The sequence below is a fragment of the Musca autumnalis genome, unplaced genomic scaffold (genome assembly GCF_047663935.1).
Source record: "Musca autumnalis isolate F117 unplaced genomic scaffold, ASM4766393v1 scaffold_4, whole genome shotgun sequence".
Classification (NCBI taxonomy): Eukaryota; Metazoa; Arthropoda; class Insecta; order Diptera; family Muscidae; genus Musca; species Musca autumnalis.
This window is the reverse complement of record NW_027411977.1, coordinates 114828637-114842484: the sequence shown is the minus strand read 5'-3', so window position 1 is coordinate 114842484 and position 13848 is coordinate 114828637. Positions and strand designations below refer to the sequence as shown.

The window sequence follows — 13848 nt, the reverse complement described above, 5'->3', positions numbered from 1 at the left end:
TGTTACCTCCAACAAAGACTAAATACTAAATTTCAGCCATTTCGGTGTGTTGCTGTGGACACAATCTACAAAATACCGAAAATAGTGACGTACCGTTCTACGGGGTCTATATGAAGGCGTGGACCTATACCGACAAATTTATGGGAGAAAGTTGTATATCGCCAACGAAGACTAAGTACCAAATTTCTGCCATATCGGTGTGATAATGAGGCTAAAACCTTCAAAATACCGAAAATCGAGTGGTACCGTTCTATGGGAGCTATATGAAGGCGTGGAGCTATACCGACAAACTTCATATGGAACGTTTAATACCCCCAAGGAAGACCAAATACCAAATTTAAGCCATTTCGGTGGAATATTGAGGCCACAACTCTCAAAATACCGGAAATAGGTATGGTTCTATGGGGGTTATACTAAGGCATGGACCAGTACCGGCAAGGTTCTGGGGGGAAGTTTTATACCCCCAACGAAGACCAAGTACTAAATTTCAGCCATTTCGGTGTGATAATGAGGATAAAACCTTCAAAATACCGAAAATCGGGTGGTACTGTTCTATGGGAGCTATATGAAGGAATGGACCTATACCGACAAATTTCTGGGAGACCGTTTTATACCACCAACGAAGACTAAGTACTAAATTTCAGCCATTTCAGTGTGATAATGAGGCTAAATACTTCCAAATACCGAAAATCGGGTGGTACCGTTGTATGGGGCCTATATGAAGGCGTCGACCTATACCGAAAAAATTCATATGGAACGTTTAATACCCCCAACGAAGACTAAACACAAAATTGCAGCCATTTCGGTGTATTATTATGGCCACAACCTTCAAAATGCCGAAAATAGGGAGGTACCGTTCTATGGGGGCTATACTAAGGCGTGAACTTGTACCGACAAGTTTCTAGGGGAAGATTTTTTTTACCCCCAACGAAAACTAAGTACCAAATTTCAGCCATTTCGGTGTTTTTATGAGGCTAAAACTTTGAAAATACCGAAAATCGGGTGGTACCGTTCTATGGGGCCTATATGAAGGCGTGGACCCATACCGAAAAATTTCATATGGAACGTTTTATACCCCCCACGAAGAATACATACCAAATTTCAGCCATTTCTGAGGAATATTGATACCACAGACTTCAAAAAACCCGAAAATCGGGAGGTACGTTCTAGGAAGGCTATATGAAGGCGCTGACCTATACCGACAAATTTCATATGGAACGTTAAATACCCCATCTGAATATCAAATACCTAATTTCAGCCATTTCGGTGGATTATTGTGGTCACAACCTTCAAAACACCGAAAATCGGGAGGTACCCTTCTATGGGGGCTATATGAAGACATGGACATATAAATACTTTATAGGGTCTCCGATGAATATTTCGATGTGTTACAAACGGACTTTTAATTATACCCCCCATATTATGGTGTAGGGTATAAAAATATATCAATCCATATCTGTAAATCTAGGATTTATTCCTTTATGCGGTCATAGCTTCCACGCAAATTAACTTGTTTAGCAACATTTGTGAGCCTTGTTCAAAAACCTTTCATGTGGCCGTGTTAAGACATATTTTATGGTATACAGCAATAACTCGCGTCAAGTTATTGTCAAAAATTATATTTTGTTGACTTTAATTTCACTATCTTAAAAATGATTTGTAAAAATATTTAATACATTTTAATTGCAAATATGAAAGAAACAAAATAAAATCGAATCTGAATAATAAAGTATTAAAATGTGCATACAGATGTATATACATACATACGACAACTGTTACAATAAATAACCCCCTTTCCTTGACATTTGTCACTCCACTATAATTACCTACCTACATTTTCCAAGGAAGATGGATAATAAATTTTACTGTTCGGATTTCAATTACATCCAATAGCAAAATAAGCGACAATTAAAGTCAGTGGTACAACAAAAATGTTTAAACCATGTCGTCCGATATTAAAGGCACATACATACATACATACACTCATATTTTACATGAATAAGTTGTATAAAGTGAAACCTTTGTCAAACCAAACAGCTGAATTGTCCGCATGTTGGCATTTTATGACATTTATGAAACAAAATCAGGCCAAATAAATGATGTATTTAAGCACCAAATCATTATTTCTAACAAACTGGATATCAAATATTTAGATACACACATATATATATATATATATATTATATATATATATATATATATATATATATATATATATATATGTGTGTGTGTGTGTGTATCTAAATATTTGAAGATTTTAGCTTTAGTTGGTAAACTAAGTAAGATACAATTTGGCATTTGGAGTAATTAGCGGATATAAAACTTGCCTGCACAAATTTTGAAGTGCTCTGACATAGCGATTTGTCGTTTAATATGCCTGATAATCTGACCAAACACAATCGAAATTTAACTTATTTGGTTGGTTGGATGCAATAGAGTGCTGGTTTTATTTAATCAGCGCAAACAAATCCTTGTATCATTAAGCTCTACTTAAACTTGAAATCTCCACCATTATAACTCCCAAATTTACCGATTTGAATCCTAGTCCTCAATATTCGAATTATGTAGACTCTACTGTATCTGTATACGTAGGAGTGACAAGAAATACCCTTTAAAATCCTTTAATTGTTCATAACCAAACGGAAATGGAATATCATAAAAAATTCAAAAAACAACAACGACTATGCCATATCATTTAATAATTTATTGGTTAATAAACTTGTGCGGCCTATTATTACATTTGTACAATAATATACAGAAATTGTGTGCAGAGAGAGATGTGGGACTTACCCAGCGAGCGAGCGAAGGAGTGGTGAGGGACTTTATTCTTTGTAATTATTCCATGACACTTGTCCATTAGTTAAACCATAATTTTTATGAAAGAACCGCAGCATTTTCTGTAAAAAAGACAAAATACAATAAGTACAATATTTTTTTATTAGCTTCAGAAAGAAAACGAAACAAAACAAAACAAAACAAAGAAAGTTTTATTAAGACCAGCTGGCCCCAAATAAATAACTAGCTCCATGTGACTTCAAGTGATTCCCTGTAATTTCTTATTACTGTTAATAAAATGGTTTTGTACAATGTAGATTAATTCAACATACTTAGTTGACATATCGTCGGTGTCATGCTTAAGTGTTTCATACGCCATGTTTGAGTTCTTGAGTTGTAAGTGGTTTTCAGGGTTTTTTACGCGAATTTTTGGTCGGCTTTTTCCTATCTGCTCCAGTTTCCGAGATATCCACCTTTCGGATCGAAAGCTTAAGTTTTTTTTCAGGTATGAAGTTAATATTGTAATCACTTATGAATTTAAAAATACATTCCAAAAATCAGAATTTTAATTCTCGATTTAGAAGGTTTGAATTTATTGTGGCAAAAATGGGAAACTTTATTTGTTACTCTGTTCCATGTGATTTACAATATTTTGCATTTGTGTCATAAGTGTGGATATGGAACAATTCGACAAAGATTTTATTTTTAAAAATTGTTCTATAACTATTTTATTCCAAAAGATATTTCTCTAAATGTTGTCAAAGATGTTCTATATACTATTATTAATAAATCTTGTAAAAAATATAAACAATTTCTTCATTTAGCTCCAAGCACCATGTCATTTACATATGAATAAATTGACGCCGTCTTCTCTACTAAGTGATGCCTTCGTGATGTTATTAAGGAGTTTTGTTTATGTTTTGGATGAAAAGGCCTGTTCGATAACTTCGCAAGTAAAAAATATTTTCAAGTTCTTGCAAGTACTTGCAACTACTTCTCATTTCTCGAACAGCATTTTGTAAAAGTTTGTACAAACTTTTGGGTTATCGAACATACCTCCTGTGAAGTATTAACCCCCACTGTAATAAAATTAATTCCAACATACAGAACATTTTTGACATAACATATCCCAATATATCGAATCCATTAGCTATTTAATGTGCCTTGTTTTGGTTAGAAAAAAAAGGAAAAAATAAAAAGAAACATACATACACAAAGCTTTTTTCACAGTGACAATTTCTACAAACACACACACCAAGATTTTTTTGCCAGCCACTTAAATGAAATTTTAATTACAATTTTTTTTCGATTTTTTTTCTAAACTTAATGCAAATTTAATCTTTCTTTATGAATCAAATAAAAATATCTAAATGTAATATTTTTGCAGTTTATACTTGGTCTGTTCCAGAACTACAAGAATCTACTAATTTTTCCTATTTTTTCCGACAACATAAAGGAAAACATGTTATCGTAGTAAAAAAATAGTAGCTTCTTGCAGGTTCTGGAGCAGAGCAACTATTGTAATGTTTGTTCCTATTTGGTGTATGTATTTGTTTTCATCAAACGATCGATTAAGAGCCCGTGAACGATTCTGATCCCAATGATTGAACTAGGTAGTGAACTATGAACTAGATAACTGAACTAGTTCAGTTAAAAGAGCTGGGCTATTGAACTAGATCTTTCAAATGAACTAGATTGTACAACTCTACTACCAATGTACTGATACATTTGCAATACTGGCGATATTAAAAATACATTCACATTTTTTTGCCGTTTTCTTCTTGGTCACTTCTGCTCAATAGCAAAGCTTAGCGCACGAGAGAGGTTTCTGGAGTAGGGGTGAGCACGCCTGTGTGCTAGCACACAAGTAAATTGTGAAAACGTACTCTTAGTTTTTTGCGAACCATAAACAATTAAAAGTTTATGCAATTTTTTATTTATATTTTTTAATAATTTGCATTGTGGACGATTTTAGACAACATTAATGTTTAAAAAATTTTGAAACAAGTAATAAAACATCAAGAAACATCTCTCTCGATTTTGCTCAGCTCTGTTTCTGGAGTAAATGAGAGAAGAGAAACGTTTTTTCTTCAGGAAGAGAGAGAAATTGAAAAGCGCGAAAGCGAAAAAATCTCGCTAGAATGAAGTACGAAAAAACCTACATAAGAGTAAAACATGAAATTTGTGGCCTTGGTACAAGCACATGCTGCTGTAGTAAACTGTAAAAGATGAGGGGAAAGATAAATTTTCCAAACGAAGATACTACAGATTCAATGCGAGAAGATTGTATTGAATGTATACCATCCAGCCAAGACGTGGTGAGGACAACAATAAACCGATGGCTTACCAGCAGAGCTGTTCAAAATCGGAGGCGACACACAGATAAGATGTTTGCATCGGATAGTTAGCACCGTCTGACAGAAAGAACAGGTGCCCGACAAGAAAGGAGATAAGACTGTGCGATCTAACTATAATCGCATAAGTCCGCTTCCTATTACTTATAAGGGTATTATGTGAACAATTAAATCATATGGTCAACGAAATAATTGGGTCATATCTATGTGGCGTTAGACGTTGCAAATTCACCATTGACCAGATATTTAAACTGCCTCAAATCCTGAAAAGACCCAAGAGATGCAGATCGGCAGTTACCATATTTTTGTCGATTATAGAGTAGCCTTCGACAGCCCTCAATGTTCAAAGGCATTCCAAACCATGTCTGAATTTGGTATTTGTAAGATGACATTAGCAGATATCCGATCCACGTGTTAACATATTCCGATTGTGATCAAACTTTAGCATTCTTAAAATCTAACAAAACTAAACACTTTGGGGTGTGCCGCCTACCAAAAGCCGACAACGATTTTTTAAAACCACCCTAGTGACACAAATTACATGTTTATGCCGACGACATTGACATCATTGGTCGATCAGTAAATAAATAACTTTTGCGTTTACAAAAGTCGAGAGCGATTTTGCTAAAGTGGGTCTGGCAGTGATCGGCTATAGGAACAAATTTATAGTATCGATGCGAAATTCGTCCGTAGAGATTGTACCCACTGTGGAATTTGGTACCTATAAGTTTGATGTGGTCATATCTTGGCAAACTTGGTCCTATCTTGGCAATTTTTAGCGGAAAAGTTTTTTGGTAACTGAGAACCTCAAATGTCAAATTTCTTGTAATTCGGTCAAAAAATTAGCAAAAAGCCTAAAAATAATTTAAATTTGGACGCATCGTTATATGGGACCAAAACGTGGAACTATCTCCACTATTTTTTGTGCAGAAGTTTTTTGACCTTTTCATGGGAACCACAAATGTCAAACTTCACCTAGTTCGGTCCAAAAGCGGACCATATAGCCCATCTTCGAACTTGGACGCTAGAGTGATTACAGCAGACGGACATGGGTAGATCGTCTTAGAATTTTATACCGATCAAGAATATATATATATCTTATATGATCGCATAACGTCCCTACGTTGCTGGATTTGCAGAAATTAAGAGAATATTGCAGATGTAAGTAAGCCTGATACAAAATATAAAACAATAATTTTTCTTTTGTAAAACATCAACACATTCTTTAACATTACCTTTAAGACACACCTTTATTCACAAAATAATACACATCCAATTCATATACACAATTTGTCACTATTGTTTTGTATTTTTTACATCTTGTGACTTATTACACCCCATATATCTATCTATCTTGTTTAATATGGTTAGCTTATAAATCTACCATGATTGTGTTCTTATATTTGTCATACTATGGTAATATTAAAGCACATAAATTCTCATTCTAAGTATATGCGAACATTTACCAATTATTTCGATAAGTGAACATAGCAAAATGGTTTTGCCATTGAATAAACACGTTTATATTATAATCATGTTCGCGTGTCGGATATCTATAAAGCATTTTCCGACAAGCATATCGAATTTGAGAAAAACGTGTTTGAATTTAAATATAAGTAATGGGTGCTTTAAATATTTATGTGTATGTGAGACCGGTAACGAAGACTTTAAACGTTTTAATAATATTTAAGGAAAAATCAGTTGAATGTGGGAATAAAAATCTGTTTCGAAATAATTTTTCACCGGGCACATTGAGATTTACAATTTTGCTTTACAGAACAAAACCGCCATTTTTGCCATCACCTATTCATAAATAAGTTTGGAATTCATTTATACTAATGTAGGCAAAACAAGTAAGAGAGGGCTATAGTCGGACGGGGCCGACCATGTGATACCCTACACCACTTCTCCTTGGCACTACATCTTTTTCAGATGTAATTCGAACTATTGTAATTGCAATTCGAGAATTCCATTTGTATTTCGTAACATTTCATTTGTAATTCGAGAATTCCATTTCTAATTCGAGAATTCCATTTGTAATTCGAATTATTTAAATTGTAATTCGAATTCTTTCATTTGTAATTCGAAATATTATATTTGAATTTGAATAATTCCGATTGTAATTCGAATTATTCCATTTGTAATTCGAATTGTTCCATTTGTATCTTACAACACCACTACATAGTACAGAAGTTTTTCATGGCTAAAATACTCACCTACATTACACAAAAGGCATTTGAAACCGCCAAAATTGTTGATGTTGTGGTCGGAGATTGAAACTTCTGAGTGCAAGGCGGACGTACATACAACTGCACCAAGTTGGCTTGAGGCTTTCGAGGCATTATATTACTTCAGGACCCTGTACTGCATTGTAATTAAAAATACTGTGAATTTCTCTATCAAGACTTGAACACTTTTCTATTATGAATGTAACATTTTGTAGAATGGAAGTTAAATGTCCGTTACAAACATATCGAAACGATAAAGGAAACCACTTACATATATGTCATATAGTTGTTCCATTATAATACCGCTACATTGTTATAATTTGCATTAAGGGAGTTGCCAAGAGTTAGTTTTCATGTTTCGTTTTCGTACTTTATTGGAATATGCCCCAGAATTTAAAATTATACCACTACCCCTGCTTATGTATTTCGAAACGAAAATGTGTGCGCATAAAACACCTAAACTTTAGTTTTGGAAATATTATTTCCTTTGCTTTTGCTCCAAAACAAAAAACAAATTCGAAAAACACACTCAGATTTGGTAGTTTTTCTTACGTATTCATTTTCTTGTCGACATACATAAACAGGCCTTAAAAATTGGATATAAGTATTCCTCACAAAAATTTTGATAAATTTTATGCGCTAAATATTAATTGATCATTATCCAAAATTATTGGCATTTTCCTTGACCAAAACTCTTACTTATTGCAAAAACATGTCGCTATTGAACTATAACTGGGACCTGTAGCTTGATTCGGATTACACGACTCACAATTAAAAGTGTGTGATCCATGTAAATATTAGGCTGTATCTGACCACGTACATCAACATATTTGTCATCTACGGAAAGGTCAAGAGTTCTTTTTTTTAAATAAATCTTACATGGTATTATCGTTTTTTTAAGGAATAAAGATATAGTCATTACACTAAACATTTTACCAATTTTCACACAAAAGTTTTGGTCCATTTAACCATCTAAATACTATCTGATCATCATATAAAATTACAAGCTTATTCTCTGTCATAAACTCAAAACTTAAAATTTAGCGCTGATCGGACTATTATTGCGACCTACAGAGACGCTACAAAATTGGTAAAAAATTTAGTTTTTGGTCCATTTGACCACCTAAATATTTTACGACCATCGGTCTATTCTGGTTTGAGCCCGACCTCTATAAAAATTTGGTGAAGATTGGTCCATAATCGCGGCTAGTAACGTGATTACAATTTTTAATGGACGGATGGACACACATCACAAAATCGCTTTATCTCGTAGAGATAGGAATTTTGGCATACCAAATGGGTGTTTACGACGAATATTTCCCGGTGTTATATGAATTTTCGGAAAAACCACCTTATAGTACCCTTTCCACCTTGTGGTGTAGGGTACAAAAAGTGGACCGTTTTATAACCCCAACGATGACTAAATATCAAATTTCAGCCATTTCTGGGGGATATTGAGGCCACATCCTTCAAAATACTGAATGTCGGGAGGTACCGTTCTACGGGAGGCTATATGAAGACGTGGGCCTATACCGACAAATTTCGGTTAAAAAGTTTTACACCCCAACGAAGATTTAATACAAAATTTTACCCATTTCGGTGGGATGCTGAAGCCACAAACTTCAAACTACAGAAAATCGTAAGATAACGTTCTATGGGGACTAGAACTATATCGACAAATTGTGGAAAGTTTTATACCCCCAACGAAGACCAAATACCAAATTACAGCCATTTCTGGGTATATTTCTGCAACAACCTTCAAAATAACGAAAATCGGGACGTGCCGTTTTATCAAGACGTGGACCTATACTGACAAATTTCGTAAGGAAAGTTGTTTACCCCCAAAGAAGACTAAATACCAAATTTCAGCCATTTTGTTGGTATATTGAGGCTAAATTCTTCAAAATACCGAAAATCGGGGCTATATGAAGATTGTATACCCTCAACGAAGACTAAATAACAAATTTCAGCCATTTCGGTGGGATATATAGAACCTTAAAAATACCGAAAATCTGGAGGTGCCGTTTTGTGGGGAGTAATATAATTCTCTTTAAAAAATTATAAAGCTCTATCGTAAAAATTGTGACCTGTATCTTGATTTCAACAGACAGACGGACATGACTATTTCGACTAAGAATTTTATGCTGATCAAGACGAATATTGTGGAGGGTATAATAGATAAAATATAATAATAATTACTGTTGAAATCAAAATAAAGTCATAAAATTCAGTAAAGAAGTTTGGATTATTCATGCAATGGTATTTGCTTTGAAAATAGGTTAAATCGGTCCACGTTTTAATAGAACTTTACCGCCCGATTTTCGGTATTTTTTAAAGTTTCAGCAGCACAAATAGTATGACACTATCCAGCCGAAATCGCTAAATTTGATTTCTAGTTTCCGCTAGGGGTGCAACACTTGCCGAAAACGAATTCTCGTTTTGATATAGCCCCCATAGAACGGAACCGTCCGATTTTCGGTATTTTGAAGACATTAACCGCATTATAAAATCGTTTCGTTTCAAAACAATTAGAGAGCCGACAAGTCCATTATAACCCATATTTGAACCTGATTTATGTTTGTATGAAATATTACGAAAAAGAAATATTAGACCTAATCGGTGGATCCGCTCGTTATAATGCGCACCATTTTAAGGAAATTTTTTGAACGTTTGAGGGTGAGGTGCCAGAAAGAGCAGACCGATATGGCCGAACTTGGACAAACTATTAAGGGGGATCCGTTCGAGAGTTATCGAATCTATCAAATTGTCTGAAAGGATTTCGTCCAAACATGCTTGGGGTCGTATCAAAGTGTAGCCTAAAGGCTGAGGTAATAAAAATTGGAAAATTGTTTCATTATAATCTCATGTGCAAGTAGGTTTTCATTTGATGCATTTGTATAAAGTGGTCTCAGTACGATGGAGCACATTAATTCTGCAAGAGCGTGGGATAGTTAGGATATTTTCAAATTTCATAAAATATGATGGCAATCTACGTACGCGTATGAATACTGCTTTTCACGTTTTTTAACTGCTTCAAAAGTAATCAATATTGCTGGAAACTGTGTTTATTAAGGAGTGGCTCAATGTCGTCGTGTTTTCTTCCTCTTCTTCTGTTATTCATTAATTAACATTTTTTCTTTGGATAAATACGAAAATCAATTGTAGAAGGTGTGACGTGTCCACCTACTGAGAACATTTCATCACGTGACTACCTTTTATACTTGACTCCATATGATAGGCCCATCGCTGCTCTCTGTTCTCAAAAATTCCTGGTGGGCAATATTATTTTTAATAATAATACTAATAATGAAAATGCTTTTCATGGGGGAGTAGTAGAAACTAGAATATTGTATGTTATACTTTTATACATACCTTCATAATACATACATATACAGACGTACTTGAACACGCGCCTTTGACTTCATGTTCGCACACATCATATACCTGAGTATAGTGGGGATTTTCATTAGGTATTGAGTTCAGTTGGTGTATGTTCTCCTTCATTTCCCATCAAGAAGTGTGGACATGAACGTTAGTTACCGTCTGGGAATTCATTTGTGATGAACACGCAATGTAATCTTCGTCTTGAATTCTTATTTTTTTTGTTGGCACAATATGATTGCTCCGTTTCAGCATATTGTCATCATGGCATAGCATGTGAGTATTTGATTTGTAATTTTGATTTTTTGTTCATGTTTTATTTTAGTATTTTTTTGTTTTGAAGGACAGAAAGTTTTAACATGTAATAGACTGCAATATGAGAATTCGAGATAACAGCGTTGTATTGAAGATTTTATTCATACATATTATATACATACATATACATGTACACATGAAAAAATAAGAAAATTAGAAAGGAAATCCAGGTTAGGGAAACTAGTGCTGAGTGCTACTGAATTCTTCGACAAATTCCGGATAGTGAAACCCCAGGTAAATAAACTGGATGGCTGCGAAATTTATAAAAAACCACGGACATTTCGGCTGAATAGGGACAGTATGGAAATAGAGCAAAATTAATTCTTGGATAGTGCAAAAGTTTGTCTTCATGCTCAATGCAGGTAAATGCACTGACGAAAATGCTAAAGGTGCTGTCAGTGCAGCAACATAATGTGTTGCTTGCTCGACACTTCCTGCTGACCACAATATTGTGGGACAGAATCCATCGCCTAGAGAAATCCGGGAGAACATTCGATTTTACAGCCCCGAAATCCAAGATGTCCGATGGCATCGACCGAGTGTCACTGGCTGCATAGCTAAAGACGCTTCATACTCGCGCAGTCCAGCAAGCTGCCAACTCATATTAAGTAATTCGAGTCCTGCAACAACATCCTCCAGCGGTTGCTGACGTCGAACGGTCCCTGTCCAGATCCACCAGAACCATTCTGACACAACTGGGGTCTGGTTGATCAACAATGCACAATGCGTACCAAGCCAGAATTATTCCATGCTTGTATGTATAAATACATTAGGGTTATGACTATTTGACCTTTTTCTCAAAAATGATTTCCTGCAGCAAGAATGAATGAACTTTTGCCTATTAATGACTTAAACAACGTTTATAACGTAGTCCGATTCTCTCATCATTTTTTTGAGTTACCGACAAATGCCGGAACAATTAAAACTCAAAATTATGAATAGCACCATTGTTGCTATCGGTAGAACTCAACAACTACTTTCTTTTGGTCGCAAGCTTACCGAAAAATGTCATTAATTACCGAAATAATAAGCATTTTAATTTTACCGATTTATCAAGGTAACTCAAAAAATGTGTTAGAGAATCACACAACTGAAATGAAAAACCGAATTAATAAGCATTTTAATTTTACCGATTTTTGCCGGTAACTCAAAAAATTTGTTAGAGAATCACACAACTGAAATGAAAAAAAAACAAATGTAAAAAAATTATATCCTGTTGCACGAATGAATCGTCTTTTGTCTATCATTGACTAATATAATAACTTCTATTATATTTAAATATTGAACAATTAAGAACGTTGTTAAATTAGGCCGGACCGAACTTGTTATACCCTCCACTACGAATTGTATTGAAGTAAAATGGATCAAATAACACTGTGCAACACTTAAAATGCAAACAACTTCTAGTGGGCATTTTCAGAAAGTACAGATTGAGACTACAAAACCCCTAGTTGGGTTTCATGTTTTTAGATCGGGTTTTGATTTTATGGCCTCATCTCTACCGGGCTAAAACAACCTTTTTTTCCATTGATCCGGGCTTTATCTCAGAAACTAATAAGAAGTTTGCTTTGCGGTCTTCAGCAATATTGTAGTCCTAGAGTAGTAGAACTTAAGTTTCAAATAGACGAACTGGGAAAAACCGCAACTAGCGCATCAAAATTGATAAAATATATAAAAGTTTACATAATTTCTAGAATTAGGGTCAGTTACAGCCAAGCAACCTTTCGCAAAAAATTCCAAAATATGTGCTCAGCAAATCTTCGGAACATTCGGAAACTGTAAAACCCTTATTTCATGTTGTTTAGGCGGGATTTCATATCGTACTTTTTACAAAACATATTTCAAACAACGTTCACACAGGCTGTTTATTCTCATATTTGAAATTTCTATGTATTGTTGATATATTTTTCAAATTGTCGTTGAAAATTATGCTAGAAATAACGCGATAGAGGCATTTTGCAGGAATGATATGTTTTGAAGAGTTGTGTATTACATTTCAGCGAATATTTTTCCCAATTATAATAATTAGAAAAAGTTGACCGCTTTGGAGATACGCTGCGAAATATATTCAAATTACGGAATTTTTAGATATATTATACAATATGAGGCAATAAATGAGGTTATTCGTGTTGATTATTTTTCAAATACCTTCTTCTTGTTTATATCTACAAGTTTGCTGCGGATGTCATGGAAAGATTCGTGTTGGTTTTAAAGATATAGCCCCGATTTGCTATAAAAAGTCAATATTTAACGATGTTTGGATAGGGCCATAAAATCCGAACCCGATCTAAAAAAACAAAACCCAAAGAGGGTTTTTGTCTATTGGGTCTGTACTTTCATAAAAACAGCATTAAAAGTTGTTTGCACAAAATTACCTTGAAAATGTTGCACAGTGTAATTTAATTTCGTTTATGAAGAAGACTAAATAACAAATTTCTGCAAATTCAAAATACCGAAATTCGGAAGGTACCAGGCGATATTAAAACTTCGAACTATACCGATAAATTTTTGGCGGAAAGTTATTAGACTCTAAGAAGACTAAATACCAAACTTCCGACATTTCGGTAAGATAATGTGGCTAAAATCTTCAAAATGCCGAAATCAAAATATACGCTTTTATGGGGGATATAGGAAGACGTGGACCTATACTGACAATTCTCTTCTTGAATATTTTAAAACTCTATGGAAGAAATGACGAAATGGCAAATTTAAGTAATTTCGGTGGGATACTGACGTGACAACCATCAGAATTACGAAAATCGGAAGGTACCGTTCTATGGGGGCTATATCGGAAC

At 34.4% G+C, this 13848-nt stretch overlaps 1 protein-coding gene across 3 annotated transcripts in view; it reads right to left on the bottom strand.

The window, feature by feature from the left end:
* LOC141402856 (acid sphingomyelinase-like phosphodiesterase 3b) overlaps positions 1–13848 on the bottom strand; it is a 767718-nt gene that overhangs the window by 502324 nt on the left and 251546 nt on the right. For 2 of the 3 annotated variants that reach the window (XM_073984889.1, XM_073984890.1), the window contains one exon: positions 2791–2897. The exons of the other annotated variant lie outside the window; for it this stretch is intronic. The gene's annotated coding sequence lies outside the window, so the exon portion shown is untranslated. The remainder of the gene's footprint in view (positions 1–2790; positions 2898–13848) is intronic. 3 annotated transcript variants of the gene reach the window in all.